Genomic DNA, 14,177 nt, shown 5'->3' with positions numbered 1-14,177 from the left:
TTGTATTTTTTTAAATGGAACACCCTGTATATTATTACATTTTAGTTTCTACGATTAAAATAAAGGTAAATTTGATTAAGGTTTATTATACTTAAACCTTACCGTTTTTGAAATATTTTCAATTTTGCGAAATTGCAGTAAAAATTTTAAAGCTTCATTTCTCCAAGGGTATCAATGTTTTTAATACTAAATATTTAATGAAGTTTATTTATTGATCAGTTATTGTGTTGCAATAATAAAAATAATACTACCTTATACAGAGTGTCTAAAAATTTATTTTAAATAATTATTCGCTTCAAACGGCAATAACTTCTTTAATTTAAATAGAACGCCCTGTATATTTTAAGAGAATCAGATGCACAATTAAATTGTCTATCAAATTGTATTATACCATTTTTTACCTATCCCTTCAAGTTTTCGTAGAAAAAGCATTTTCTTTTAATTTAGACCTCATTTATCAATATATCCATGGAATATTGACATTTTAGATTGTTTTTAAAGCAACAAATGTACAAAATGTACAGACTAATTGTATGCAAAAAGAAAACTATTTAAATCTTTATAAAAGAGTATACCATTAATTAAATATAACACCATTATTTCCGCCCATATACTAATTAATTACATACTTAATTGTGTTCGTTAATAAATTATTATAAATAAATGTGGATTTGAGTCAGAAATCAATATAATAATAAGTTATCAAATTAAAGTCTCTGTTGTTATAAATAAGCATTTATTAAAAAATGAAATATCATTTTTAAGGTGCTACTTTTTATCACACTGTCTAATGCCCATAAAAATTCAGTTTTTTAGTATTTGGAGCAATTATTATTAATCAACGCAAATAGTCAGTTAATGTAGTTTGAATACTGAAATCATATTAATCGGTCCTCTTTAACAAATATTTAAACAGTTTTTTTTTATTTTTTAATGAAATAAACGAATTATATCGACAATATTAGTATATGTACTCTTTAAAAATTTGGTACATCTTTAAAAATAATCTAAAATGTCAATAGTCCATGGGTATATTGATAAGTAAGTTCTAAATTACAAGAAAATGCATTTTCTACGGAAACTTAAAGAGATAGGTAAAAAATGGTATAATATAATTTGATAGACAATTAAATTGTACATCTGATTCTCGTAAAATATACAGGGTGTTCCATTTAAATTAAACAAGTTATTGCCGTTTGAAGCTAATAATTATTTAAAATAAATTTTTAGACACTCTGTATAACGTAGTATTATTTTTATTATTGCAACACAATAACTGATCAGTAAATAAACTTTAGTAAATATTTAGTATTAAAAACTTTGATACCCTTGGAGAAATGAAGCCTTAAAATTTTTACTGCAATTTTACAAAATTGAAAATATTTCAAAAACGGTAAGGTTTAAGTATAATAAATCTTAATCAAATTTACCTTTATTTTAATCGTAGAAACTAAAAATGTAATAATAAAAATTGTAAAATTATTTTTAAATTGTACCTCTAATAGTGCTTCATCGAACCCAAAACTTACAATTTGTAAAAATCTCATCGTTTAGCTACAATACTCCGTGTCGTATGTGGTGAACAACCCTGTAGAGATAATAGATATCTGTCTTTTTCTTAAACCTTTATTCAATATTACAGTTGTGATTTTCTTGGGTATAGGTTTCGCTGATGACATGGTCCTAGTGACAATAAAAATGCTTTTTTGCTTAAATTTTGAGAACCACTGGATCTTTTCTGGATTTTCTTTCATGTAAATTTAATCTGCTACATACCTATATGTTGCCATATTATCAAGAAATTATGTTTTTTAAGTTAAAACTAAAAAAATTTCCAATTTTGTTTTCAAAATTGGCAAATTTCCATAAATGAAACATATTTTCTCTTCACAGTTTTTCAAATAAGTCCAAAATAATCGAGATAATTTACTTCGAAAATTTCCAAAAAAAAATGGTTTTTACCTTGAATTTTAGGAACCATTCCTTTCGCTGCTTCAGATATTTTTCAGATGATAGTTTGATCTCTTTTAAAATAGGTCTGACATTCTAGGGCCAAGCCAAAAAGCCTTTTTGTTTTTAGCACATATTCATAAATTAATCCTGAACGTATCTCCCAATTCTGGGTCGAAATAAAGGGTGCTTTCCGGCACTGGGGAGGACGGGGTGACAGAGGATAGGTAGAATCGTCGTTAGCAGAGAGGGGTCGTTCCGTTGTCAGGGGGATGGGAATAAATTTTGGGGGGTAAATCATGTAGCGAAACAAGCAGCGCTATATGGCGCACATAATTGCATACAGCTCGAATACCGAATATACGGCGTATTACTCAGTTAGTGTGTGTAGGTACGCTGTAACAACCCCTTTTGTGTGTCAAACGGGAGGATGTATAAAGGGGGATATTGCTAGGCAGTTGGTGTTGTACAAATCAATTGAATATAATGATCATTTTGGTGTGCTTGCTTGAAAATATTTTATTATAATAAATTTGTAAAGTTCAATTACAGGGCCACACCCTATTTAGTAGCAGCAGGTTAAGTTATGGCCTTTTACGGTCAAATTTACTATCTTTATTACTTATTATCTTATTTTGTTGATAAAAGAATACTTGGTGTTTTCGCACATATCTGCCAAAATATGCAATTTACAAAATTTTTCTTGAAATAAAAAATGAATCTTTGGTAATTACCTACAAAAATGATCTTAATAATTTTTTACGTAGATTTAGTAGTTTTCGAGATCTTCCGTCTCGAAGATCCCTCCATTTTCTCTCCCCAAGTCTTAACGCTCCGAAGATAGATTTTATAAGCTTATCATTGATTGATAGGACGAATTGTTTAATAACTGGGCTAAAATTTAATATTTTTTGATGATTCAAAGTTCGTTTAAAATGTAGAATCAAGAGCAATCAAATTTTGGAACTTGTTTGAATTTTGTCATATTTTATGATAAAAAAACGGAGCAAACATTCCTTGGCCCAAAAATTTTCCGATTTTTACAAACTTATTCATATTTTTACTAATACTAACTTATTTGTCAAGATTTTTTTAACAGTTGTTCTTAAAGTCTCTATAGCAACTGACAAAGTTTGCAGTATTTGTTTAATCACATTTTAATAAAAAACAACTCTTGGTGAGTGACTTTTTCCGCGTTTTTGGGAATTTCCGGAAAGTGTCGTAAACAAAAAAAATGCATAATTACGAATAATCGAATTGGTTCCTTTTTACGAACAACTTTACGAAAAAAAGTGTCAGGATCATTTTTTAGCTAAGAACTCAATCTTCCATTTGATCATGAAAATCATCTACGCATGCCATATTTCGGTCAATATTGGCAGAAAACCCGTTCTTTGGCCCTTTAGAGCTGTTTTTAAGCGTTTTCCCGGGACTTTAAAAAAGTGTCAGGACCTTTTTTGTAGATAATGACCAAAGCTTCAGGTTTTATTCCAAAATTTTTTTTGTAAATTGTATATGCTGGCAGATATTTGCGAAAAACTGATTTTTCTGCCATTTGGGACCATTTTTTCGGCCAAAGCTCGGTGTTAACAATATTTTCCACTAAAACTACTCCACAAAAGGTACACAATCCGCCTAAAAAGTCATGGTTGATGAATTAATCAGAGACTTGGGTCTTCGGATTCCTTATTTACTGGACTATACAGGGTGTCCCAGAAATAAGTGCAAATATTTTAACTGGTAGTATAGTTCAACCCCAGAAACACGCCTATGAAGTTTTTTAGCCAAAAAAAAATTTGAAAATTCGAATTTTTTTGAAATTTTTTTGGGAAATTTGTTTAGTTTTTAGTTAAAAAACATAATTTCTTGATACTATGGCAACATAGGTATTAGATTAAATTTCTAAAAAAGAAAATCCAAAAAGGATCCAGTGGTTCTCAAAATTTTAGCAAAAAGTCATTTTTTTGGAAATTTTCAAAGTAAGCCAACTCCGTTATTTTGGACTTATTTGAAAAACGATAAAGAGAAAATATGTTTCTTTTATCGAGATCTACACCCCTTAAAATATTTGCACTTATTTTTGGGACACCCTGTATAGCTAACAAAAAAAATTGAAATGATATGCGAATGTAAGAAATTACATTGGTAAAACTTCTATATAATTAAATTTGCATATTAAATAACATAAAGATTATTTAAAAAACAGGATTTTCGAAAATCTATAATTTGTCAACATTCATGGTACACAGACCATAAACTAAACTAACAATTGGATTGGAAAGAAGAAACGCTTAGTCAGCATGTAAAAGACCATACCATAACATGGTATACTGATGTTTCCAAAACCAAGCAGGGACAGGGATAGGAGTATTTGGGCCGAAAACTAAATACTCCGAACCAATGGGCACCTACCCCAATATCCTTCAGGCAGAAATTTACGCTATCGAAAGATGCGTACAATTTATCTTAGATAGGAACTATCGAAAACAGGAAATTGCCATCATATCCGATAATCAAGCAGCACTAAACGCGATCAACTTTTCGAAGTTTGCCTAGAGAAGCATGCCTAGAGAAGAATGCTTAGAGAAGCTCAACAAATTAGGCAGAGAAAATAAAGTCCTCCTACTCTGGGTGCGTGCTCACCAAGGGATAGAAAGCAATGAAAAAGCAAATGATCTAACTAGAAAAGGAGCGAACACTTCACTAACTGGACCAGAACCGTTCTGTTTTCCAAACGGGAAACAACTGAAAGCGGAACTGAAGAATCTGGAAGACTCCATCCGTAACTTGGAATGGGTGTCCTCCAACGGTCTAAGACACTCGAAAAAGTTCCTCAGAACTTACGACCGAGAAAAACCAAAGGTTTTCCTTGATTTAAGTAAAACAAATCTTCTGATTTTCACGGGATTTCTAACAGGACACTTTCTCCTCCACGAACACCTCAGTAGGCTGAAGCTGAGAAACAACGGCGAATGCAGATTCTGTGGGGAAAATGGGAAAACACCAGAACACCTTATCACAGAGTGCGCCGAGACGACGACCATTCGTGCCATGAACTCTGGTACGGCTGATGTCGAGGATGGAGAGCTGGCCTCTGTGGAGCCGTCTCAGATACTGGGTTTTGTTAAAGCCCTGAGACTATATGATGAGTTAATAACGAGTTATAACTCAAGAAAGGGGAACACACAATAGAGATCTGTAAGGTTGCAGTGATTAACTCCCCTCCTAAACATTCTACATTCTACCAATTAACAATGCATAAATTATAATCCAATCAAATATAAATAAAAAAATGTATTGCACAGGCATCAGCAGATGTTATTAATGTATGTCTATCGCCTATAACTTCTTTGATAATTAACTAACACCAAAAATTAAATATTACTTAAACACGTATTTACACAACAAAGTAAAATTAACTCAGTATTATTGTTTCAAATTCGAGAAAATCAAGTCAACGCCTTAATGCGGATTAAAACTTTTCAAGGAAATGCACCCGTTTCACGCTGCCTCGTTAGCAGTTATATGCCCAGTTTTCCAAGAAAACACCTATTAATTAACTTTGTTTTCATTGTTCCTAACGCCGTGTTAGTTTTATTTGGTTTTTTCTTTTACGCGTTCCGTAAAGTGATTCGAACATGTACTTATCTGAAAAGCGAACATTTTCCAAATGGTTGTAGTTAGCAGTAAGTATGTGTAAAAGTAAAAAAAAGAATAACATACAAAAAGAAAAACTAGAATATTTTCTAAATAATGTCTACCCTATTTGTGATGTTAAAAAAGTTACTTTTTGTAAAATGCCACACCATAGACTCCTAACATAAACCAGCTTTTGTTAGTGGCCTTTTTACTTAACGTGGCTTAACGTTTCAGGGGGTATCGGAAGCAATATAAATAAAAATAAAGCGAAAACAATTAAACTGTCTAAATGTATCTACTACGAGAACACTTTATTTTTGAAGTAAAGCTTCTTTACGCGCGCTGGGAATAAAAATTGAAGGCCGTGACACACGAGCTAACGTCACGACACGCGACACGTCACGTGGTGACAAACTTGGTGATCATCGAAAAAGTGGTAAGCCAATGAGGAAGTTGAGATGGGTCTTTGGAGCGTCTTAACACGGGCCCTATGTGAGCTAGGAGGCTGAAACTCGGTATGTAGATGGTTTTTAGGGTTCCGTACCCAAAGGGTAAAAACGGGGACCCTATTACCAAGACGTCTGTCGCAAAGGTCTATCTTATGAACCGTTATAGCTAGAAAGTTGAAATTTTTACAGGAAATGTATCTATGTTGCTGCTATAAGAACAAACACTAAAAACAGAATTAAATAAACGTTTATAAATAAAAACGTACTTTCACTACACATTATCTTTTAAGTAAGAATTTTACATAGAATCTTTCAAGTCCTCGGTGACCGCGTGGTTAAAGCGTTAGGACTTTACGCTGTTATGACGTTGGAGCCGTAGTAAGGCAGATTCGAATCTTTGTCAAGGCGACTTTTTTTTAATCGTTTTTTTACGACAAATAAATTAATAAAAAAATAATACTATGCGTAAAAAGTTTCAGCAATCTGAATAATTAATAATACGAAAATTAAATGCAAGATATTTTTAAATAAAAAATTCATGAGGGTAAGTTAAGCTTTATACAATTAAGGTGTGTTATAGAATTTAGGCTCTGTTTTTCATTTCGCCTTTTTCTTTAATGCATTCCATTTTCGCGTGGCTCCGGCCGATAAAAGCAGTGAAATGTCTTATTAAAAAGCTTTTCCCCTATTGAAAATAAAGTAGAACAAAGTTGATTATTTCTCTACAGGGTCAGCCCAATTTTCAGTAAAGTATACAATATAGAAGACCGATTACTAACAAATAATTTCTCTGAATCTGACTAAAAAACGATTAGTAATTTAAAAGGTTCAGAATTACATTTACAACTTAGAAAACCCAGTCTGTATACTTATGTTTTCAAATGTGAACTAACTGTCATGAGTAAAGTTAAAGGAATCTCGAATTTTTGAAACGAAACTTCTTTGCGCGCTTTGGGAGTGATTTAGAATTTAAAGTTAGTACTCGCATTTTCATTGGAGGAACTGTCATATTTATTTCAAACCAATAACCAACCAGAATATTCGTATAATTTAATAAAATTACTGTAAATCACTATGAATAATAAATTGTTTGCGATTGAACTGTAATTTCTGTATTATTAATCCGGTAAATGACGGAGATAAACAATTGTGATTGATTAAAATTTTATTTTAAGATGAAACTTTTGTTAACAACATTCTGCAAATTCGAATAATGAATTGAATAATGACAAGTGACATCTGTCTAAAAAAGACAGCGATTTAGAGTGACAATTTGGTTATGTAAAATTTAGAGTGACAATTTTGATTATGTAAAAGAAATACATATTCTATGAGTTTAGTGGTTGCCTAGCGATTAAAATTAATTTAAAAATAAATTCCCAACAAGAATAATGAACAAAACATTTAAACAAAAACAGACCACACAAAGCAAATTGTTGGTTAGTAGCAGTGAGTAGTAGACAGAGATATAGATTGAGTATTATTTTGGTTTAAATAATTTTTTAAAAGATAGCTGGCAGGGCTATCCGGCGGGGTGATAGAATTATCGTTTTTTAATAAAAAAAAACATAAACATTATCTATACTAATATATAAAATCCTTAAGTGACTGACATACTGATTAATCACGATCCTGCTCAAACCACTCAACGTAAGAAGCTCAATTTTGGCATACAGGTTGACTCTACGGTGTAGAGGTTCGATAAAAAGGATTTTTCGAAATTCCAGTTCCAAGAGGGTGAAACCACCCCTCAAATATTACAATATTTTTTATTTAAAAAACGGTCAAGTTTCCGAAAAAAATGCTTAAACACATATATTTTACTTTGTTTTTTTACATATTTCAAGATTTTTTAAAAATGTATACAGGGTGTTTCGAATAATCTGGTCTTTGATTAATCACGATTTTTAGATTTATTATTTAGGGATTTTTAGAAACTCGAATTCTAAGGGGGTGAAACTATCCCTCAAATATTAAAATATTTTTGATTTAAAAACCGATGAGTTTTTCGGAAAAACTCTTAAACACGTATATTTTATTTTGTTGTTTTTCATATTTTAAGATTTTTTATAAATTTATACAGGGTGTTTCATAAAATATGACCATTGAGTAATCACGATTCTGCTTAAACTGCTTGACGTTTAAAGCTGATTTTTGGCAAACGGATTGACTGCTGGGTGTAGAGGTTCGATAAGGAGGGGTTTCTCGAATCTCAAATTCCAAGAGGGTGAAAACGCCCCTCAAATATTACAATATTTGTTATTTAAAAAACGGTTAGTCTTTCGGGAAAATGCTTGGACAAGCATAATTTATTTTTTTTTACATATTTATATTTTTTTTTTAATCATACAGGGTGTTCCAAAAAGTTGGGTAATTTCTTAACCACGATTCTGCTTAAACTGCTTGACGTAAAAAGCTTATTTTTGGCAAACGGATTTTTCGAAAGTCAAATTCCAACGAGATGAAACTACCCCTCAAATATTACCAAGTTATATAATAATATCGCCATATTGTTTTTTTCTCATGCTACCATAAATGTGAGAAATTTTATCCAGTTTGTATGTTAATGGAAATTCTTGGTTTGCTTTATCATCACCATTACAAATGATTAATTCGACACGAGCAGAAGTCGCTGGTACACCTAGTTTACTATAAGATACACATTTTCAAATAAATTCACAAAAGAATATTGGTGAAATATAAGAGATATATTATAACATATTTACATAAATGCAACAAATACAGCGATTTTACAAACGAGTTGTAAAACTAAAGAAGAGATGGTAGAATTTACTACAATAATCTGTGGGAAGAAATAACCCTCAATATTGTTATAAAATTCACAAATTAATTTTTTTCAGTGTAGTAACATTAAATTTCTCTAAGTTTAAATCTGAATTCACACTGAAAGGAGCATGAAAAACCAGACCTTGTGTACGATTGTGAATGTGTATAATTTAACGACTTCATACTGTAAAATTTTCAGGGGTATAACAAAATATATCCTTTTTTTTAATTTGAAATGCAATTTACTGCATTCACATATTAATGTGACAACAGATCGCACAAACACAAAAACAGGATGAAAATCAATGCTCGTATTCTTTTGTGTATTCGGTTTTAACGTTGCAATTGATTGAGTTCGGTTAGTTAAAAAAATACCAGCGAGCACTTTTTAGTTTTCTTTTTTGTGTTTTTTTTGAAACCCGAACGATGACCAAACTCGATTTCAACTGTTGTTATATCGCGGACAATAATTAAAAGTGCCTTTTTATTTATTTTTATCGATTCGATTTAAATGAAAAAGTGTTTAACAACTAGCCAGGAAACAAACGAATTTTGTTTAGTTTAGTGGAAAGAAATAAAATTGTAGCATTATTTTGAATACCGTATACAGGGTCCTGAAAAGAGTGCATTGGACATCTGTAACTCCGGTAATAAAAAAACTTAATTTTATACCTATGTGTTAATATTATACCCGGATGTATTTTTTCAGGAAAATATTTTAACTTCTACATGGTGGTTCAAAGAAGTATGGAAGGATAGGGGTGATTTTTTTGAAATGGAACATCGTAGATTTTTATTGCATTCCTCGCTTCCTTTCTGATCACTTTGATGATTATCAAAACGTGGTGAACGCTTATTAACAACATGCGCAGAGTACAATCTTTGCATCACCAATTACGTGGTTCATGTTGAAGGACAAGTTTAAAAGGTACCTGGAAACATCCTAGATCGGACCACTGGCATCAATTGGACCGCATAATCGTTCGAAGGACGCATCTAAAGATGTTAGGCTCACAAAAAGCCAGAATAGATGCCGAATGCGGCACTGACCACCGACTTTTAATTTCAAAATGAAAATCAGTTAAAACCAAACATCCACACTGTAAAAAGCAAAACAACATGATCAGATTGAACGTACGGGGTCTAGAGAACAACAATACCGCCGACGCCCTCCGGGAAACCATCAAAGAATCACTTCCACCGATAACTTCAATCTCAATCTTGGAAGCTGAACAGAAGTTACGGTTGTAACATATTATTAAATATGTTTTGGTAGTTTCAGAGATATTAATAAATAAATATACCAGGTGCATCTCAAAAGTGGCTTACCTCTATAGCTTTTATTTTTTTCAGATAAAATAACGAGATTTGGTATGTTGGTATATGACATAAATTAGGATTGATTGACGTATTCAATTGTTTTTGTCACTCCCTGTTTGACTAGAAATGACCAAAACTTTTGATTTTAAATGATACCCTCGGTATTTTTTCACTTTATTCGATAGAAAATACTCTCTGAATAGAACGACATATCATGGGACAACTTTGACATTTTCGCATATGGTTTATTAGAAATTGTAACAGGCAGTTCATAACGACAATTTGATTCGAAATACCAGTGTATGGTACCAAATTATTGGTAAAAAATGCGTTTTTCAAATATGCTAATGACCACCCTTCTCCTATTTAAAAAAAAGTGAGATATGATTAAAAATATGATTTGGGCATCCTGGACCAGACACAAAAACATTAGACGATCAAATCTATTTTTCCAAGGCTTCTAGCTGATTAAAAATTGATGTTTTTAACATAACCATAACACACTAGATTGAAATTTAAAATACGGTTATTTTAAGCAAAAATGTCAAAAACTGACATGTAATACGTCACTCTATTCAGAGTGTCATTTTCTATCGAATAAAGTAAAAATATACCGAGGGTGCCGTTTAAAAATCAAAAGTTGTAGTCATTTCAGGTGGAACAGGAAGTAACCAAAAACAATTGAATACGTCAATCAATCCTAATTTAGGTCATATACTAACTTACTAACATACCAAATCTCGTTTATATAAAATGAGCCACTTTTGAAACGCACACGGTATATTTTTCAACCTTTAAAAAAATCAAGAAATGTCCTGAAATAAAAACTAAACTAGGCATAGGTGGTCTATAATTGTTTTGCTATAAATATGGTAATCTTAAATCATACAGGGTGTTCAAAACTCTAAGCCAAACTTTCAAAAATATCAAATCATTTCTTTTTTCCATTTTTTTATATGGAACATCCAGTATATTAGTTTTTGTTAGATGGAGGATTAACAAATGAATATTTTTCAGATATTGAGATAGATGTCATGAGTCAATTCAAACCAAAGCCTTCAAACTATCAATAGACTTCACCATGGCTCGATAGCTATTTTGACGACAAACTATCGAAAAACTAAAATAAACAAACCACTATTCAGGAAAATATCGATCCAGCTTCGCCAACAGAAACTGGAATAATGTTGCGTTTGTTTCGCGCGGTACGCTGACAACCTATCCCTAATTCATCGTCCCCCTTCGCAACCCTTCCAAAACGAATGACGACGGACGGGTTCGGGGGATTAATTTATGCACGCAGACCATGTTGCTCCGATGTACACATATACATATACACGCGCTTCAACGGTAAAGGACGGAGGCTGCATTTTTTATTGATGCGCCGTAACCCGATTGCTTTTACACGCGCTCAAAAACCCGACACGTATGTGTACTCATCGACAGCAATTTCAAAAAATCTGAATATATTTGCTGTAGTTCATCCGCCAATATGAAATTTGTCTTGGTTATTTGGTTATATACAAACCGAAACCATAATTATTTACGTTAGATCAAACTACTGTTGTAGCAGGTGGTTCTACCAAACACTGCGATTCATAGGTCTAAGAAACTTTCTGCGGTGCAGCAAAAGCATTTCCACCTAACCCAAACAACAAATGTCTAGATTAGTAAAAAAAATCGCCAGGACACAACCAAGCCAAAGCATTTCATTGAACCTCATCAAAAACGTAACACGTTTTTGTACTCATCGACCACAATTTCAGAAAATCTGAATATAGAGGGTGGTCCGAACTAGTAGTGGGAACTATCGAATGAATACTATCGAAACATTCGACAGTTGCAATTCATTCGAATAATTCGATAGTTAATAAGAAAACATTCGTTGAAAACTATTCGAATAAAAATTATCGAATAGATCCGTCATCTGCCTTGAAATATTGTATTCTAGTAATTCGGCAGCAAAAACCATTCATTTATAAAATTCATTCATTCGTCAGGATCGATTATAATAAAATATTAACTGAATTTTAGTTGTCGCTCGGCGACGTAGGTTTCTTCCGAGAAACCCGACAGCGGTCGGTGGCAATGCTATGAAAAGAAGCCGGCATCTTTAATTTTTGCGGAGTCAGATATAGATAAGGACACATTATTTTTTTATTGAGGGTGCTAGTATTTACACAGAAAATACATTATGAAAGGCGCTGTTGCCATATTTTGGTATTAGTTGATATTAGCAAAGAATATTATTGTTTGGCTTTAGTTAATTAGGGAATATATAGACATACTATATATTCTGCATTTTATTAATATTCTGTTGTTACACTGCAATAATACTTGTTATTTTGGATGTAGGAAAATTATTTTTAATGTTTTTAGCAAAGACTGGTTTAATAAATAATAATAACAGTAATAATTTGTTATACCTAATAACAACAAAATTTAAAATCATTTAATATAAATATTTTCTTTTAAGTAGTAGCAAAATATAAACAACAAATTGGATGTCAAAATTATTTATATTAGATCCTATTTAAAAAATAATATGTCTCTAAATTTTTTGGCAACGTTGGTTTATTAAATAATAATAATTACAAAACTAATATGTTATATTAACAACAAATTTTAAAATCATGAAATATAAACATTTATTAATTTTCTAAGCATGCAGTGTAATGGAAGGAAAATATAAATAAAAAATTAGAAATCAAAATTATTTATATTAGGTGCTTTATATTACTATTTAAAAATTATATTTACTTTTACTGGCATTTACTTTAAAAAATAAATGAAATATTTTTTCTTCGCAAAAAACTACATGTAAGAGAATTAGCATAAACAAAATATAAACATCGTTAACTTTTTTTTAAATTGGCACGTGTAAAACTTTCATTTTAATTTTCTCACCCCATAGTTTGAGTTCGATAACCATTTACTTAAATATGATTATACAACCACATTACTTAAATATGATTATTAAGTACCAACTAATTCATATTATTAAAACATCTAAAATACAAATATGTATTTTTAAAATTAATTAATAAGTTCATCTCATCTCTCTTAAAATTGCTACTTTTCAAAATTTCCCATTAAAAATAGAGCATATACCATATAAAATTATATAATTGAAAGATCGGACTACAGGAAAACCACACAAATTTTCGGAAAAATTTTGACCACCTGGACATACACACAATCGTCAATAAATGAAATTAAAAAATAACTACTATTTTAGTTATTTTAACTATTTTTAATAAACGCAAAATAGCACAGTATTTATACGGCGAAAGTTATAAAAATTTGGAAGAACTAATAATGCACCGACGCATACAAAAATCAAACGAATACTAAATTTCATTTATCAAAAGCATTCGATAGTCGTACGGCTCAACGATAACCATTTAGTCGCACGGCGAGTTTGTCTACATATGCTTTAGTATACAAATGAATGAATGATTTTATTCGAATAAAACCATTCGATAGTTGAAATCATTCATTCATTAACCATTCGATAGTCTAATTCATTCGATAGTTCCCATCGCTAGTCCGAACTGTATTCCGGAAACTTCGGCTGTATATTTTGCAGATAAAATTAAGTAAAAAAGTTCGTACAAATGTATGTCCTAAAATGCTTAGTTTCGGAGATACAGGGTGTAGAAGTTTCATTTTAATTTCAATTTTTTCCAAATAATTCCTGCAGTAACGTCAATATTTGGATGAAAATTGGTGTCTAGAAGTTTTTTGACATGAGAAATTTTATTTTGATGTCAATATGACTCCTACTAGTAAAGGGTGCTACCTACATATTTTTTAACTAGTTTGAAGAGTAATAACTTTTCGTCCGTACCTGTATAAAACTACTGAGTAAAAAAATATACATTTACGACGTTTTTTACGTGAAGAAGGTCTCTTGGTAAAAATCGCTACGAGTAATGGTTTTCGAGATATTTGGAATCGAAATTATCAATACCTTTCATCATTGACATAAATTAAACAGGCGTTGACTAAATAGTAATTAGACTGAAAACA

General features: G+C 31.2%; 1 protein-coding gene across 1 annotated transcript in view; it reads right to left on the bottom strand.

Annotated features, from left to right (window-relative positions):
* The window catches only part of LOC115884223 (protein gustavus), a 245,167-nt gene that overhangs the window by 159,122 nt on the left and 71,868 nt on the right, over positions 1 to 14,177 (bottom strand). The window lies entirely within an intron of this gene.

Source organism: Sitophilus oryzae, unplaced genomic scaffold (genome assembly GCF_002938485.1).
Source record: "Sitophilus oryzae breed Bouriz unplaced genomic scaffold, Soryzae_2.0 scaffold_213_pilon_pilon, whole genome shotgun sequence".
NCBI classification, from domain to species: domain Eukaryota; kingdom Metazoa; phylum Arthropoda; class Insecta; order Coleoptera; family Curculionidae; genus Sitophilus; species Sitophilus oryzae.
Note: the sequence above shows the minus strand (reverse complement) of the source record. Positions and strands in the feature narration are given on the sequence as shown.